Source organism: Lepidochelys kempii, chromosome 2 (genome assembly GCF_965140265.1).
Source record: "Lepidochelys kempii isolate rLepKem1 chromosome 2, rLepKem1.hap2, whole genome shotgun sequence".
NCBI classification, from domain to species: domain Eukaryota; kingdom Metazoa; phylum Chordata; order Testudines; family Cheloniidae; genus Lepidochelys; species Lepidochelys kempii.
This window is the reverse complement of record NC_133257.1, coordinates 52463036-52482211: the sequence shown is the minus strand read 5'-3', so window position 1 is coordinate 52482211 and position 19176 is coordinate 52463036. Positions and strand designations below refer to the sequence as shown.

The window sequence follows — 19176 nt, the reverse complement described above, 5'->3', positions numbered from 1 at the left end:
AGGGTTAAGAAGCTAGGATAACCTCGTTGGCACCTGACCAAAATGACCAATGAGGAGACAAGATACTTTCAAAGCTGGAGGGGGGGAGAAACAAAGGCTCTGTCTGTCTGTGTGATGCTTTTGCCAGGAACAGAACAGGAATGGAGTCTTAGAACTTAGTAAGTAATCTAGCTAGATAGGCGTTAGATTCTGTTTTCTTTAAATGGCTGAGAAAATAAGCTGTGCTGAATGGAATGGACATTCCTGTTTTTTGTGTCTTTTTGTAACTTAAGGTTTTGCCTAGAGGGATTCTCTATGTTTTGAATCTGATTATCCTGTAAGGTATTTACCATCCTGATTTTATAGAGGTGATTCTTTTTACTTTTTCTTCTATTAAAATTCTTCTTTTAAGAATCTGATAGTTTTTTCATTGTTCTTAAGATCCAAGGGTTTGGGTCTGTGTTCACCTATGCAAACTGGTGAGGATTTTTATCAAACCTTCCCCAGGAAAGGGGGTGTAGAGTTTGGCAGGATTTTGGGGGGAAAGAAGTTTCCAAACGGGCTCTTTCCCAGTTATATACCTGTTAGACGTTTGGTGGTGGCAGCGATAAAGTACAAGGACAAAAGGTAAAATAGTTTGTACCTTGGGGAAGTTTTAACCTAAGCTGGTAAAAGTAAGCTTAAGAGGTTTTCATGCAGGTCCCCACATCTGTACCCTAGAGTTCAAAGTGGGGAAGGAAACTTAACAATCTGTATCTGAGATTTTGATCCAGGCCCCTTGGTCAGAGCCTAACACCTAGTTACAGTAGCTATGTTACAGTGATGCTGGTGTCTGAATTCTGGGAATAAACCAAAGGTTTTATTCCACTTGGATGTGAACAGGAATTTTTTCTAGTTATTTTTCAAGGTAGACATCTGTCTCAAAAATGATCCAACCATACCAATGGAATGCTATGCAATATGACTATTCACTGCATACAGGTACATCCCTGCAGGAGAAGATGTACCTCAATGTTTAGTTAAAACAATAATTCAACTGATTGAAATATTTGTTGTTGTTGAATCAAACATGCATCAGCCATGACCACAAGGTGGCAGCATAACATCACTTTAGTAGTTGAGTAGAGAGGCATACGATGAGATTTTGACAGGTTTCAGAGTAGCACCCGTGTTAGTCTGTATTCACAAAAAGAAAAGGAGTACTTGTGGCACCTTAGAGACTAACACATTTATCTGAGCATAAGCTTTCGTGAGCTACATCCGATGAAGTGAGCTGTAGCTCACGAAAGCTCATGCTCAAATAAATTTGTTATCTCTAAGGTGCCACAAGTACTCCTTTTCTTTTTAATGAGATTTTGAACATTCCCATGGCCTTTTAATTCAGTCTTTTAGGTCTGCTGTAGGTCTTTTACAACCGCTTCATTAAAATTCAGTTATAAGCCATCTAGACCAGGGGTCTCAAACTCAAATGATCACGAGGGCCACATGAGGACTAGTACATTGGCCCGAGGGCTGCTCCACTGACCACCCCCCCGCTGCCCGGCCCTCACCCCCACTCCACCCCTTCCATGAGGCCACAACCCTGCCCCACCTCTTCCCACCCCTTCCCTGCCCCCATTCCAACCCCTTCCCCGAAAGGATAAGGATAATAAAGCTCTGGAACAGGCTTCCAACGGAGACTGTGGAATCCCTGTCATTGGAGGTTTTTGAGAACAGATTAGACAAACACTTGTCAGGGATGGTTTAGGTATATTTGGTCCTGCCTCAGCATGGGAGGATGGACTAGATGATTTCTTCAGATCCCTTCCAGCTCCACATTTCTATGATTCTGTTATTCTAAAACTAGTTATTAAAACAATTTTATACTTTTTTATTTTCTGCATTTGTTTCAACTTCTGTCTATATGTACGTTCTTCTACAGAATCCAACACAATGGCACCTGTACTCCTGAGACTGGATCACAAAAATGGACAAGCCAGTGTCATTTTTGTCAATTTCCAGTCAATTCACTTTCAGGTTCCTATGTGCTAATGTGCTTGCAATATTTGGGCTTCAAACAATGCAAGAGGGTGTTCATTTTGGGAAAGAGAATATAATTCAACCTTCCCACTCCTCAAACACTCCAACAGCATCCATCAAACCCTGCTCCCATGATGGGTTTTTTTTTAAGTCTCACAAAAAACTTTCCATTAGTATTTAGATCTTTCAATTCTTTAATGTCCTAGATTCTTCAATTTACAAAATCTAAAGTTGCTTGACTTGATAGTGTCTATTTAATGAGAACAAATAGAGACAAAAGTTGCTTCTCAAGAATTGCTACAGTAACTAGACCTGAACGTAATTAAGGCCCAGTCTGCAAGCCTTCCCCACATGACATTGATGGGAATTCTACATGCAGAGGGCTTGCATGACTGGGCCTGTTTTGGTACTTGGGAATAAAACTGACTGGAATAGACTACCATTATCAAGCTGTGCGAGATTGCTAGGTTATATAAGAACATGACTTGTAGATAGTTTGTGTGTTCCCAGTCATCAAAATATCACCGCTCTGCTTTGCAAAACCACTCTGATGGACACAGTATACAGAGGTTCTAGTCTCTCCAACAGCCTGTTACATCTGCGATATTCAAAAAGCCTAGCTAGCTTGTCTCTCCTTTATTGCTGGCCATCAGCTCAAAAGCACCAATGGGCTGGAAAAAGGGGTGAAAAGACTTCATATCTTGTGTCAGCTTCATGGCTTCATTTATCTTTAAACCTTTTTGTTCTATGTCACTCTTCACCATGTCTATCCAACTTCTCTTCAGTCTTCCTCTGTTTCTGGTTCCTTGCAGTCTGGTATGTATTGCCACGTATGGTATCCTTTCTGGGTCCATTCTTGACACATGTCTAAACCATCACAGTTGTCTTTCTTGAATCTTCTGTAACAGCATTATTTCTTGCCATAGTGTCATGCCTAGGGGTTAGCCTCAGGTTTGGGCTGAGGATCCAGGTTCCAGGAGCCAATTACCAGGAACCAGGCCAAGTTGGAACACCAGGAGATCGGAGTCAAGTGACAAACGGGAGGGTTGGAACCAAGAGACACATGTCAGGAGGCAGGCAGAGGTGGGTTACGAGGAGTTCAGGATTGGGTCACAGTTCGGAGGGCAGGAACCAGTTACCAAGAGTCAAGAAACCAGGAGGTCAGGATCAGAAGGCAGGAACTGGTAAACAGGAAAGCAGTACATGGCAGGGTGGAGCCCAGTTATTCAGACAACTTCCTGCTTCCTATTCTGGCTTAAATAGGGGCTGCAGCCCAGTCAGGAGCCTTGGAGTTCTCCCAATCAGAGCATAGGTGCTGGGCTTGTGCCCTAGTTGGGCTACATTGGCCCTGGTCCCAGTTCCTGTCTGTGAGCTGCTGGGTGGAGGATTGGGATAGGATGACTCCCATGACCCAGGTTTGAGGCTTTCAGGGTCTGACACCTAGCCGTTTTCTTCTCTCTTCATTTTTTATTTTCTGAAGTCTTGAAACTCTCAGTATTCCCCTCAGCCAGTTCATTTCTGCAGCAAAATCTTTTTTTCAATGGCTTTCCTTATACTCCAACATTCCAATCTGTACAGCAGTATCAGCATGATAGTTGTCTGATATACGCTGATTTGGTTTTTATCAAAATGTCTTGAGCATTCCAGATCTTGAACTGTTTTCCAAAATGCTGTAGCAGCCAGTCCAATTACTCCTTTTATGTCATCTTTGAACTTCCCATTCTTTGTAGAGCACATATGAATCATTTGCTAGAGTAAATATAAAAGGAGATTTAGGCCTAAATTTTCAGAAGTCACTAGTGATTTGGGATACATCAATTTTTGGGTGTCCAACTTGAGGCAAGCTGAAGGGGCCTTACTATCAAAGTTCTGAGTCTCAACCCTCTGAAAATTAGTCCTTTTTAAGGGGACTCAAGATGGGCCAGAAGTTGAAAAAAACAAAATCATATTTGGGCCTTAAACGCCTTTTAAAAAAAAATACAAAAACCAAGCCTCCGTGAAACCTTGTATCTATAGCATTAAAAAAAAGTTAAAAATTGGCTTTGCCTCAATAAATGCTGACCTGCCAAGAAACCTAAATTCACCCTGTGATCAACAGATTTGTGCTCTCTCAAAAAGTGGGAAATCTGGTGGTTCCATGGACAACCTAGCAAGGAAGCATTAGAAAAAAGAAAACAAAGGACAACTTCTCAGAACCGTGGGCAGCCCATTGATAGCAAACAGCTTCTCTACTTGTTAGGATGCAGCAAGCTTATTTCTATTTAAAATTCAAATCATATTTACTATGTTCAATGAAATGTAAGAACTGTCACTGCAGAGGCTACATAAATTACATTTCTCCTGTCATCCTGTTCTTTGTCAAAATAAACGAGGCACACAGGATACTGTAAAGTTGAACCTGTGCATGTCTCTCTCCACACACACACACGCACCCACCCACCCCTTGAATATACCAGAAAATGCTGTTCTATCATGCTGGGTTAAATTCCACCCACACTCCCCGCCCCCATCTTTACTGTTCTGTCCTCTGGCTACTTCTCATTCAGACGTGAAGTTGTAAGCCAATATTAGAAAAAAAAAACCTTCATGGTCCCACTTGTCTCTTTAACTACATCTCTTTTCTCTCCTCTCCTTTGCTTCTAAGTACACTACCTCAAACAAGTGGCCTTTTGTGGCCTCGAATCCCTGTCTTCCAATTCTCTCTTTGAGCCCCCTCTAATCTGGGTTTTTTCCACTGAAATTGCTGTGACCAAAAGCCTTGTCTTCACTGTTAAAATATGTATTATTTTTTACCTCTGGATAACTAACTTCTGTGAGCTATCCTTTTCTCTCATTCTTCCCACCATTTTTGCCATTGTCAGTGTTTCCTACCTGTGCTTCTTTGCTCAGGACCTTCCTGATTTTTATCTTGCACACCCTTCTGAAAGCTCTTCAAGGGTTTCTTTAAGACTCCCATTTTTCTTCTCTCTGTCAGAGTCCACCGGAGCTTTGTCCTCGGTCCCTAGCTCTTTTTTCATTCTACACTCTCCCCCAGAATGAGCTCATTCACTCCAACAGATTCAAATACAGCTTATGCTGAAGACTCCCAAATCTATTTCTCAGTGCTCACCTATACAATGGCCCTGATCCCCTCTAGCACTCTCTTCTTACCTGAGGTTTAATCACATACCTTCACCTATCTCAGATGCTTCTATCTCAAGATCAGCTTATGCACAGCTGAACTTACCTTTCCTTCCAAATGCGCTCCTTTACTCCCCTTCTCTGTTACTCTCAGCACTGCCATTCTTCCTGTGTAGCTCAGCCTTTCCTTTTTGCCCTCAGATCCAGACTCTCACCAATCCTTCTGCTTGCTACTGAAGAACATCTGACATTTGTTCCTTCCTTTTCAGCCCAGGAGACAATATGTTAATCTAAGCCAGAGGTCCCCAAACTGTGGGGCACACCCCCTTGGGGGGGGAACAGAGGAACATTCAGGGGGGCATGGCAGGCCCAGGTCAGCCCCCGGGGGGGCAAGGAGGAAGGGCCACCCAGCCCCACCCCACCACTTCTCTGGCCCCACTCCCAACCACGGCCCTGGCTATGTAATAGGCTGGGGGGCTGGTTGCTGGCCCATACTGCACCCAGCCGTGGCTTTGCCTTCACCCCCACCCCTGGCCATGGCTCTGTTCCTGGCCTGGGGCTCAGGTTGGGGGTGGGAGCAGAGCTGCACCCAGCCACACACCCAGCTGCCTGCCTCCACCGTGGCCAGGCTGCGGCTCTGCTCCCACCCCCAGCCTCAAGCCCTGCTCCTGGCCCCAGCCTCAGCCCCCTTACCCTGTCCGCATTATCCCTACCCCCCAAGTCATAGCCCCGCTCCTGGCTCCAGAGTGGGGTGGGGGCGGAGACACGGAAAGGGGCAAGGGAGGGCATGACCCTCAAAAGTTTGAGGACCACTGGTCTAGGCCTTAGTTTCCTCTCAGCTTGACCAATGCATCTTTTTGCCTCCCACTTTACATCTCTCCTCATTCCAATCCATCCAGATCACTGCTGTGAAAATCTTTATCCTCCCTCCTGGCTCTGGCCTTGTCTATCCCCTTTAATTTCATCAGTGGCTGCTACTCACATGCCACTTCAGTTTATGTTGCCCCTCAAACTTTCAACACACACGACCTCTGCATTTGCATGTATCTTAGCCCTCATCCCCTCCATTAAGAGACATTTTGGGAAGTTGGGGAAACCAAAAAAACAAAACCAGCTTAAATGATTTCTTTCTAAAACCATATGACAGGGGTGAACTTAGAGACGTGGGAAAGTTATCAGGAAAGTGAACAAAGAAGACTAGAAACTAAAAATGCACTGCTACTGTTGCCCTCACAACCTTAAAGCAGACTGTGAAAAAACAACCAGATTTTCAAATAAAGGTGCATGCATTTATCTGCATATATTTGCCCACACCTCACTCATACAATACAGGCACCATCCAGTGTATATGCACATGACCACGAAGGTGCATAACTAACCATGTCCATGTGCAAATAGCTGATCAATATTCACATAAATCAGGCATGCACAAATGTGTGCAATTTTAAAATCTGGTCCTAAATGTCCAGCTCTCTGAAGGATGTACTATTATGAAGTAATTTACTTAGCACCTAAATATGCTTTAACGGTTTAAAGTATTGTACAAATGTTTAACTAGTTAATCTCACAAGCTCACGGTAGAGTTGGGAAGTATCCCTATTCTTACAAATGAGAAAACTGAGGCAGAAAAGTTAAGTGACCTATTCAGTTGTCATCAATACAAAACTGTTCTTCAGAAAAAGAAGAAAATGACACAGACCAATCTTTCAACTGCAGTGCACCAGTTTGGTCTGGATAAACTGACAGAGGTAACCCTACTCAAGAAGAAGCTGATAATCAAGGCTATATAAAAGGCTTTATAATAGCAATAACACACATTGTTTACTCCAGGCTTTACCAGCTGTAAAATGACTAGCTAGAGTGTTAAGGGAATACAGCATTATCTAATGAGTGACCATGCCAAACATTACAGGCTAATTATAGTATATTATTCCCTTTCAGCCCCCCCCCGCCCCTCATCCCCAATAACCATATTGCTTTCTGGCTTCTATGAGGTAATCAGACTGCAATTATCTCATGATTTAAAATGTACAGAAATGAAAGCTCTCTTTGTGAAATGCTTTCCAGTTCTGACACTGATTTCTAATAGCTTGTACTTTCAGGAAAAGCAGAATTATTTCATACTAAAAATAACCTGTTTACAATAGCACTTTGTGGTACATAATTGTGCTATCTCAGCTTATTTTGTAATCTTTGTGCAATCCATACTCTATATTCATGTTTTTTTGTACATTCTTAGGCCAGAAGGGACCATTGTGATCACCTAGTCTGACCTCCCATATAATGCATGGCATAGAATGCCCCCAAAATAATTCCTATAATATGTTTTAGAAAACGTCCAATTTTGATTTAAAAATGATCAGGGATGTAGAATTCACAATGACACTTGGTAAATTGTTCCAATGATTAATTACTCTCCCTCCTAAATATTTATGCCTTCTTTCCAATTAAAATTTGTCTAGGTTTAAGTTCCAGCCATTAGATCATATTATGTCTTTCTCCATAGCTGTCAACTCTATGGGTGCTCCAGGGCTGGGCCACCCATGGAAAAAAATTAGTGGATGCTTAGCACCCACTGGCAGCCAGCTCCTCGCCTACCCCCCAGCGCCTCCCACCTGCCGGCAGCCCTGCCAATCAACCCCTCTCCCGCCCTCCCAGCACCTCCCGCCCACCACGATCAGCTGTTCTGTGGTGTGCAGGAGGCACTGGGGTGCTGGCGGGGGAGGAGCGGGTGGGAGGAAGGGGTGGAGTGGGGGAGGGGCTGGGGCTAAGTGGGGGTTGAGTACCCCCAGACAAAGGAAAAAGCTAGTGCCTCTGCCTGTCTCTGATGGATTGATGAGCCCATTATTAAATATTTGTTTCCCAGGTAGGTCCTTAAAGACTGTAATCAAGTCACCCATATCCTTCTCTTTGTTAAGCCAAATAGTTGGAGCTCCTTGAGTCTATCATTGTAAGTCAGGTTTTCTAATCCTTTTAATCATTCTCGTGGCTCTTCTCTGAACTTTCTCTGATTTATCAACATCCTTCCTGATTGTGGGAACCGGAACTGGACATTATAGAATATCAGGGTTGGAAGGGACCTCAGGAGGTCATCTAGTCCAACCCCCTGCTCAAAGCAGGACCTAATCCCCAATTTTTGCCCCAGATCCCTAAACAGTCCCCTTAAGGATTAAACTCACAACCCTGGGTTTAGCAGGCCAATGCTCAAACCATATTCCAACAGCAGTTGCACCAGTGCCAAATACAAATGCCTTACAGAAGTCTAAGTATACTACAGCAACACTACTATGTTTATTAACAAAACCTGTCATCTCACTTAAAAAAATCAAGTTAGTTTGAGAGGATCTATTTTCCAAAACCCCATGGTGATTGGCATGAACTACTTTACCCTCCTTTAAATCTCTATTAATTGAGTCTTGTATGAGTCGCTCCATTATCTTGCTCAGGATTGATGTCAGACTGACAGGTCTATAATTACCCAGGTCATCCTGTTTACCCTTTGAAATATTGGCATAACATTAGCTTTCTTCCGGAAATTTCCTGATGTTCCAAGACTTATACAAAATCAGCACTAATAGTCCAGCAAGTTCCTCAGCCAACTATTTAAAAACTCCTAGATGCAAGTCATCCAGACCTGCTGATTTAAAAATGTCTAACTTTAGTAACTGCTGTTTCACATCCTCCTGAGACACTAGTGGAATGATGATATGACATCATCTGTTTTTTTCTGAAATACAGAACAGCTATTTATTGAATACTTCCACCTTTTCTTCATTATTATTTACAATTTTACCATTTCCATCTACTAATGGACCAGTATCTTTGTTAGGATCCTTTGTTTCTAATATACTTAAACATTCTCTCTTCTTGTTGTGGTACAGCGTTCTAAATACAGCATATCAAGCAATGTTCTCCTGTAGATTGACACATTGGTTGTGTCAATTTAAATAATAGAACTTCCCCTAAATCCAAAAACAGATACATGTAATATTGTCTATTAGGGCCTGATCCAAAGCCCCCTGAAATTAATGGAAAGGCTCCCACTGACTTAAATGGAATTTGAATAAATCATAAAACATGATAAAAGACCCTTTAAAATACATTGTTGACTCATATTACATAGTATCTTAATGTGAACATACTGGAGTTTAAAACACACTAATGCTTTGTGCTCTCTGCTACATTTTACATGAATCTTTCCCTATGTCTGTCACACTATTAGGAGCCCCGTCTATTCACTGTAGCTTCATCTGTTCCGGGATCTGATTTCTTGTCTCCTGACAAATTTGCTCCTCCAGGATATCCTGTGCTGTTACCAAATACGGCACATGACAGTCTGTGTGTGGCAATTTGCTGGAGACCACCTAGGAATACTTGTAGGTCTAACGACTTCCAAGCCTACTTTGATGCAAGTATCTGTCCAGTGTGTGGCAACAATTAAAAAGCACAACCCTCCTGCTTAACCCCAACAAAACATGACTAAACAAAAACAGAATGCTTGGCTCTATTAAGAAAATATAAAGGCCCACAAAAGTGACTAGTGATTTTTGGGCACCTAATTTGACACTTTGAAGAAGCCTGATTTTCAGAAGGTGCTTTGCACCTACTCTCTGGATATCAAGCCCCTTCAATGTGTCTCAAGTTGGGCACCCAAAAATAGGGGAACCCTGAGTCACTAATCACTTCTGAACATTTGGTCCAAAAGTATCAAACACATTGTAATGACAATATATTGAATAATGGTGCATCCTCATACAGAGCCTTGTAAAATAGTGGAGACTGAAAAGCTCCAGAGAAGTGCAGCAAAGGCTACAGGTACGATGTGAATTGCGTAAAGAGGGATTGTAATGTTTAGGACTATTTAGACATGACAGAAGAAGCGTTAAAAAAGATTTAACTGAAGTAGTGTCCTGAATAAGAGGTCACTCACTCAGGTGAGTGGCTGGCAAATGTGAAAGTATAAAAATTCACACTATAGTCCACCTTAGGTATTCAGCCTTTATACCTCAGGCTCAGGCTTTCCTTTATCAAAATCAGCTGACTCTACCAAGTGATTTTTAACATCTGGCAATATACTATTATTTATTTGTATTACAGTAGGACCTATAGGCCCACATCACAATGTGGGTCCTATTGTGCAAGCCCTGTACATACACAGAGATAGTACCTGTCCCAAGGAGCTTAGACAGACAGGGTAGGAGAAAGGACATACAATTATCCCATTTTTTAAAAGGGGAACTGAGGCACAGAGGGATTAGGGGACCTGCCCAAGATCACTGAAGAAGTCTGACAGAACTGGGAATTAAACCCAGATCTCCAGAGTCCCAACCCTTGTGTCTTTACTTGAAGACCATCCTTTTCTCTTTTGAGTATGCACAGACAACCATTAATTTTGCTCTTCATACATTATCAAGTATTTGGTTGGGGATCACCATGCATCTAGCAGCACATTTTGGGTGTTACTGGAAAAAATACAAATAAGGTTTATATTAAAACATTAAATAATCTTTACATTAAAATGTATTAAGACAAAACATTGTGCAATGGGCTGGAAATCAGATACTCTGGATTCTATTGTCACTTCTGTAGAATAGCTGCTGTGTGGCTTTAAGTCACAGAACCTCAGTTTCCCTCTCTGCAAGTTGAGGATAACAGCATTTAACTACTTCACTGAGTGAGGTGAGGGTTAATGGTTTAATGTTTGCAAAATGCTTTGAGATCCCTAGATTGAAGGTGCTTTGGAAGTGCCAAGTGCTAGTTTAATATTTACGGTTAATTTTAATTAATCACAATTGACTACCTTGGGTGACATTGGTCAAAATGAGGAGTACACAACTGAGAGTGTCTGGTTTGGGCAGCACCGATATGCTCGCTCCATTCATGGATTCTGGGATGCAGTTGCTTATATACATTTTCTGTATACAGCTTTAAGAAACTTCATTAACCCACCTGAAAGTCCTGGTGTTTTGCCAGATTTCATATCCCTTATAGTTTTTTTTTCTCTGAAAGGGCCCTCAACTCTCCTCAGCACCTCGCAGGATCAAGCCCTCATTTTATTTTTCTTCATTTCTTTTTAATCCTCATCTTTAACTCTAGCATAATGTCATCCCTTCCATGTTACTGGAGAGCTGGTTGGAGAAAGAAGAAATGGACAAAAAGACAGCAACTCTGGATATGCTAAACTATGCTCTGAACTATACCTCCAAGCCCGGCTAACATTCATACTGCACTTCTGAATCTAAACAATGCAGTATAATGTAAAAAAATAAGATGAACTGTTCAAAATGTTTTCAATTTCCTGGCACTGTATACAGATAACTCTTTGGCTTTCCTGCTGCGAAAAGGGAAATATAAATTCTACACTCTGTCCCAGTGGACTGAGGTAGTGAAAGCTAATCTTTAGTCCTGTGGGAATGACTTGCAAGCAGGGTTTTCCCCCCTATAATGCCACACAGCAAACACGATTATAAGATCTAATGAACTGTAACTAATGTAATTTTGAAAATCTTCACAGTTAATGAAAAACAGGCCTTCTCCCTCCTGATTTAACTGGGATATTTTGTTTATACACTATGGAAAAAAGACTCTTCATAAGGCAACGTATGAAAACTTAGTTTTCAATTCCGCTAAATTCAATCATCTGACAGTTTTTTCCAGATCCTTCCTGACACCTGGGTAAATCATGAATAGATCTATGCTTAAGAATCATCTATGAATATCTGCCTAAGAAAAAGGACTTCTCAAAGAAAATAATTTCACGTTATTCAAAGATAAATATTTAATTTAGCTGTCATGGACTAGCACTTTATAATCTGCAGATATGTGTAAAAGGGATAATTTCCTCAATAGGGCCAAATTCTGGACTCATATTAACATATTGCTCTCCTGGACGCTAATAAAGGCCAAAAACATTTGCCTGAAAGCAGAAGTTTGCTCACAGACCGGAATCTTTAACTTGAAAATGAATAGCCTAGTGACTAAAAATGCCAGTTTTCTTGCTTCACCCTTGCTCTTCTCAGCAGCTATCAGCAGCAGTTCTGCCCCAGTTAAGTTTATCATAGGATGTCACTTATCTGCTGGGATATCACTCAGGAACTGTGCCTGAATGAAAGAGCTCTGCCTCTCTCGTCCACCACATTCTTATCTGCATTTGCATAGCTCCCAGACCTCCCAGTGTGCTAGGCATTGTACAAACAAATAGAAATACCCTGGCCCAGCTATGAAAAGTTTACAAACAAATTAAAGGTAAGATCTGACAAGTGACAGTGACCAACAACAGAGGGGTATGAGAAGGGAGGCCAAGTGTATCAGTAACAACATCACATAACTAAACAGGCCAAAGTGTACCTAACTTGTTTGTTACAAAACATTTCTATTTTTTTTGTTTCTGACCAGTCAGGGTTTTTTTGTAGGCAACACCACACAAGTGGGTCATGCACAGAGATTTGAAAGAGAGTACTGAAATTTGATGAAATACTGAATCAGATACAGTGCAACGGTTCTCCAGGGACAGGAGGCAGAGGCAAAGTGGATCACATTAAAGGAAGAACAGCTGCATGATGGTTGGAAAGGAGCAGATGTCAGTAAATTTGAAAGCTTTATACATTTAAATGTGGCAAATAATATACATATATATTTACACAGTAGGTGGACTGGTATATCATACTCTCTCACCTACACAGACAAATATAATCACATCACACACTCCATTCATATGCTCTACAAAAATAGTTACCCTTGTCTTCAAGGTCCTTCATAACCAGGACCAATCTAACTTTGTAATTTCATCTCTCTATATAAACTTCATTCAACTCAGCTGCCAATTCTGCCTACACTCATCCCTCCCACCATCTCCTTCTGTATCCCCAGTCCAGTGAAAGTGCGTAAGGGTGCGGGAGAGTGCGTAACGGAGGGAGGGGGGAAGGAGCGAGCGGGGGCAAGGCCTGAGGGCAGGGCAGGGGTGTTTGGTTTTGTGCCATTAGAAAGTTGGCAACCCTAATCAAACCTTCGCTACCATTCCACTGCAGCTATCTGGAATGGTCTACCAGTCTCCCTCTAGCTCACTGATTCCATATACCTTTTATAAACAACACTCAAACCATAACTCTCCTATGCTGCTAGTGCTTAATCATGCCCCTCCCTTTATGCCTTTACTACTCTACTGCACTCACCTACTCTAACATTTTTACTATAACATTTTTCAAAATTGTTCATTGTTGTGACTACTGTGTGATGGAAGAGACTTGTGTGAACACATAAAATCATTACTAGAGATATCAAAAGTATCACTGATGACTTTTTCTAGTTTATTTTTTCTTAATTATATTTTTAAAATTTCTTTCTTTTCGTACTCTCATGGATCTGGCAAAGGCAGTTTACAAAGAGTAGGAAAATAAATAGTCAATTTTCAAATGACAAAAGATTAACAATGGAGTTACCACAGTTCTGGGGCTGGTAGTATTTAATATATTAGTGATTTGGAAAAGGAAGAGCAATAAGCTGATGCACTTTGCATAGGGCACAAATTATGTTGGCTAGTTACGACTACAGAATATTGTAAAGAATTTACAGGGGCCTAAGCAAGCCAGATGAATGGGACATCACAACGGCAGATGAGATTCAGTGTGAACAAAGGCAGAGCAATGCACATTGGAGAGAATAATTTGAACTGCTTATAATCCTACTGGCTTCTAAATTTACTATATTATGGAAAAGAACTGAGCAGCAGTGAACAGCTGAATGAATGTTTCCACTCAATGCACAACAGTGGTCAACAAGCCAACAACATATTAGGATGTTTAAGGGTGGGGAAGAGAAATTTACAGAAAATATTAGTGCCATTATACAGATTAATCGTATGCCCAGACCTGGAAAACTGTTCTATTCTAGTCACCCAGTCTTAGAAAGGATATAGCAGAAAATGAGGGGTACAGGGACAGATCACAATGACTTAGGGGCATGGAAAAAACCCTCTCATATGAATCAACTTGTAATGACTGTGACTATTTCCCTGTTCAAAAGGAGACAAATAAGAAGGGACATAATAAAATAATACACTGTAATAGCTGTAATAAAATACCTAGCTCATACATGGTGCTTTTGATCTATAGATCTCACAGATCTTTACAAAAGGAGACCAGAAGGTAGGTCAGGAAATTCTATAGACCCTTTCTCACAACACAAGAACAAGGGGACATTCAATTAGGTTTGCCAGGTGTCTGGTTTTTGACCGGAATGCCCCAACAAAAAGGGACAATGGCGGCTCCAATCAGCACCACTGATTGGGCCATTAAAAGTCTGATTGGCAGCACAGCGGGGCTAGGGCAGGCTCCCTGCCTCCTGTGGCTCCCAGAAGCAGTGGCATTCCCCCGTCCGGCTCCTACGTGTAGGGGCAAACAGGGGGCTCTGCACCCTGCCCTTGTCCCAAGCGCCAGATCTGAAGGTCCCATTGGCCAGCACGCAGAGCCGCCTGGCCACACCGCCACCTAGGAGCCAGAGGACATGCCACTGCCTCCGGGAGCTGCTGGAGGTAAATGCTGCCCAGAGCCCGCACCCCGACCCCTTCCTGCATCCCAACCCCCTGCCCCAGCCCTGATCCCCCTCCTACCGGCTGAACCCCTTGGTCCCAGCCCGGAGCCCCCCCCGCACCCCAAATCCCTTATCCCCAGCCCCACCCCAGAGATCACACCCCCAGCTGGAGCCCTCTCCCTCATGTCCCAACCCCCAGAGCCCGTACCCCCACACACACTCCAACCCCCTGCCTTCAGCCTGGAGCCCTCTCCCATACTCCGAACCCCTTGGCTCCCCACCCCAGCCCGAAGTCCGCTCCTGCACTTTGAACTCCTCATTTCTGCCCCCACCCTGGAGCCTGCACCCCCAGGACGGAGCCCACATTCCCTCCCACACCCAACCCACTGCCCCAGCCCGGTGAAAATGAGCGAGTGAGGTTGGAGACACCTTGAAAATAATAAGGTGATAATATTGCAGACACCTAGAAGATAATAAGGTGATAAGTGACAGTCAACATGGATTTGTCAAGAACAAACCATGTCAAACCAACCTAACAGCTTTCTTTGACAGGGTAACAAGCCTTGTGGATAGGGGAGAAGTGGTAGATGTGGCATATCTTGACTTTAGTAAGGCTTTTGATACTGCCCAGAGAGTAGTTATCAGTGGTTCAGTCAAGCTGGAAGGGCATATCAAGAGGGTCTGCAGGGATCAGTTCTGGGTCCAGTTCTGTTCAATATATTCATCAATGATTTAGATAATAGCACTGAGAGTACATGTATAAAGTTTGTGGACTATACCAAGCTGGGAAGAGTTGCAAGTGCTTTGGAGGGTAGAATTAAAATTCAAAATGATCTGGACAAACTGGAGAGATGGTCTGAAGTAAATACCCCACTTAACATTGTAGTTATGTTCCTGAAAAATGCTACTTTAAGCGAAACGATGTTAAGCGAATCCAATTTCCCCATAAGAGTTAATGGAAATGGGGGGGGGGGGGGATTAGCTTCCAGGGAAATTTTGTTCGCCAGACAAAAGACTATATATACACCTCAACTCTATTGTCCCTCTGCAAATTTGTGTATACACAGTCAGTCCCTTACCTCTCTCTAAAATTACAAAGTTTCAAAAAGTTCAAAGAATAGAAGATTGTTGGGGGTGGAATAGATCTGGACAAGGAGAATAAGTCTGGAGATAAATGTGAGAAGAGAGGGACAGGCAGTAGAAACAAAAGTGAAACTGTTTGAGCAGTATATTCCAGAAGTCTTGAGGTCATTCGAGTGTAGCCTTCATTGATTTGAGATCTACCATACCATCCTCTCACTAGAAGGGAAAACCCATAATGGCAGCAGGCCGTAAAAGAGACACAGTTTGGGAATAAGAACCATTCAAGAAATATATGTTTGCTGATGATGTTTTAATGAAAGTCACACCAGTGAACAGGTGGAAGTCACTTAAGCACTTGGATTCAGAGACTGTTGAAGTGATCATCTCATTTTTAACAGCAGTAGCTTCTTCTGCCAGTGTAGAAATAATATTTTCTTCTTTTGGACTAATTAATTCCAAATTGAGAAATTATTTGGGAACAAGGAAAGCTTGTTTTTCTTTTCCAGATTATGAACGAACAGGAAAATGAAGGTGAAGACAGCTGAGTTAGCTGCAGAAACCAATATTTTAAGTTTCTCTTGTTGTCCTGGCTGACATAATTGATTAAATTTTTTTTTAAATATTTCATTTAACTATTTTAGTTAAAAATAATTCAAAGAAAAACAAACCTGATTTTAAAAAAGTTGAATGTTTAACTAAATTCAAAAATTCATATGCTTGTTTTGTTAAAATATTATATGTTTGCTGTTGAAGAAAAAAATACATAACTTTGTTGTTTTAGTTAAATAAAACAATTTAAATGTCTGCCGGGTGATGTTCTCCTCCTAATACAGCATGGCAAGAAAATCCTCCAAATATTAATGATTAAGCTGTTGAACTGGAGATAGTTCACCTCCCAATGACTTCAGAAATATCTGCTTCAATTATCTTTGGTAAATGAAATAACCAAACAATCATTCATTTTCTGATATAGCTGTAAACCTGATCGGAAAAGTTTTCAAAATTAATCACCTAAAAATGTATAGTGTGTACCTTCTAAAAATGAAACCTACATCTATCTCTGAGTTGTGAAGAATATGTATTAAGGCAGAGGTGGGCAAACTACGGCCCGCAGGACCGTCCTGCCCGGCCCCTGAGCTCCTGGCCCAGAAGGCTAGCCACCAGTCTCTCCCCTGCTGTCCTCCCTCCCCTGCAGCCACACGCCCATGCAGCGCAATGCTCTGGGCGGCAGGGCTGCAGAGCCCGACCTGACCCAGTGGTCTGTGCTGCACAGCGCTGCTGCCTGTCCTTGTGCAGCTGCGCTGCCAGCCACCAGTGCTCCAGGCAGCGCGGTAAGGCGGCAGGGAGAGGGGTTTGGATAGAGGGCAGGGGAGTTTGGGGGGTGGTCAGGGGTGTCGATAGGGGTCAGAGCGGTCAGATGGTGGGAACAGGGGGGTTGAATGGGGGCAGGGGTCTGGGGGGGGCAGTCAAAAAGGAGAGGAGGGGTTCAATGGGGCAGTGGGAGGCGGTCAGGGGACAGGGAGCAGCAGGGGGTGGATGGGGCAGGGGTCCCCGGAGGCAGTCAGGAAGGAGAGGGGTGGGGTTGGATGGGGCAGCAGGGGGCAATTAGGGGTGGAGGGTCCGGGAGCGGTCCGGGGACCGAGAGCAGGTGGGGTGGATGGGGCAGGGGTCCCTGGGGACCATCAGGGAACAGGGGGTTTGGATGGGACAGGAGTCCCCGGGGAGCTGTCAGGGGGCGAGGAGCAGGGGTGTCGGATAGGGGTTGGGGGGCCAGGCCATGCCTGGCTGTTGGAGGAGGCACAGCCTCCCCTAACCGGCCCTCCATACAATTTCAGAAACCCGATGCGGCCCTCAGGTCAAAAAGTTTGCCCGCCCCTGTATTAAGGTTATAACAACCAACAAGAATGCACTTTTATGTAGAAATCCATGGTTAAATCAAGTCTTCCTGACTAGTGATTTAAATCAACTCCACCCTGGGAGACAGCACACACACACCGTGTGTGTGAGAGAGAGATGCGCATTGCCCCATTAAGTACGCTGACCCCACTCTAAGTACACTGACTTTTTAAGTAGATCAGCAAGTTGAGACAGCAGTTGCTGCCAGCAAGCTCCCTCCATCCTTAGCCCTGTCGTGTCCACCCTGCTCTGTGGAGATGGGGTACAGGAGTGGGGGGGAAGGGGGAGGCGGGCAGGAGCCAGGGGAGATGGATACCCTGATATTAGCACCCATCTTCTTCCCGGGAGCAGCTCCAAGGCAGAGGGCAGGAGCAGCACATGGCAGTGGGGGGAGGGACAGCTGAACTGCAGGCAACTGATAGCCTGCTGGGAGGCTGCTGCACAGGGAACTTAGGGGAGAGGGGAGTTGATAGGGGGGCTGCCAGTCCACCCTGGTGCCAAGCCCCCACCAGCTAGCTGCAATGGGCTGCTCTTTCTGCAAGCAGTGGACCAAGCAGGCGGCTGCCAAACACCGTTATAAGGGAGCATTGCGCAACTTTAAATGAGCATGTTCCCTAATTGATCAGCAATGTAACAAGGAAACAACTTTAACTGGGAAGATGTTAAGTGAGGAGTTACTGTTGGATGAAATTCCATAAGGACAAATGAAAAGTACTCCACGCAGGAAGGAACACATACAAAATGGGAAATGACTGCCTAGGAAGGAGTACTGCGGAAAGGGATCTGGGAGTCATAGTGAATCACAAATTAAACATGAGTGAACAGTGTAACACTGTTGCAAAAAAAAAAAGCAAACATCATTTTGGGATGTATTAGCAGAAGTGTAAGGAAGACAAAAGAAGTAATTCTTCTGCTGTACTCTGCACTGATTAGGCGTCAACTGGAGTACTGTGTCCCGTTCTGGGTGCCACATTTCAGGAAAGATGTGGACAAATTGGAGAAAGTCCAGAGAAGAGCAACAAAAATGATTAAAGTTCTAGAAAACATGACCTATGAGGGAAGATTGAAAAAAACCTGGGTTTGTTTAGTCTGAGAAGAGAAGACTGAGGGGGGACATGACAACAGTTTTCAAATACATAAAAGGTTGTTGCATTTTATGGAGGAGGGAGAAAAATTGTTCTCTTTAATCTCTGAGGACAGGATAAGACGCTATGGGCTTAAACTGCAGCAAAGGCAGTTTGGGTTGGGCATTAAGAAAAACTTCTTCACTGTGAGGGTGGCTCAGCACTGCAATAAACTGCCTAGGGAGGTTGTGGAATCTCCATCATTGCAGATTTCTAAGAGCATGTTTGACAAACACCTGTCAGGGATGGTCTAGATAATATTTATTCCTGCCTTAAGTGCAGGAGATTGGACTAGAAGACCTCTCCAGGTCCCTTCCAGTCCTACGATTCTATGATTTTATGTTTTTTGGTGAATGCAGTCAAACCTCTGTTATCCAAAACCTCATTCATTAACTGAACCTCTCAGTTATCCAAAGGTCAGATATGT

The 19176-nt window shown here is 43.2% G+C and overlaps 1 protein-coding gene across 14 annotated transcripts in view; it reads right to left on the bottom strand.

The window, feature by feature from the left end:
• The window catches only part of PAG1 (phosphoprotein membrane anchor with glycosphingolipid microdomains 1), a 188991-nt gene that overhangs the window by 52887 nt on the left and 116928 nt on the right, over positions 1–19176 (bottom strand). The window contains exon 1 of one of the 14 annotated variants that reach the window (XM_073330739.1): positions 5225–5387. The exons of the other annotated variants lie outside the window; for them this stretch is intronic. The gene's annotated coding sequence lies outside the window, so the exon portion shown is untranslated. Of the gene's footprint in view, positions 1–5224; positions 5388–19176 lie in introns of those variants that run through there. 14 annotated transcript variants of the gene reach the window in all.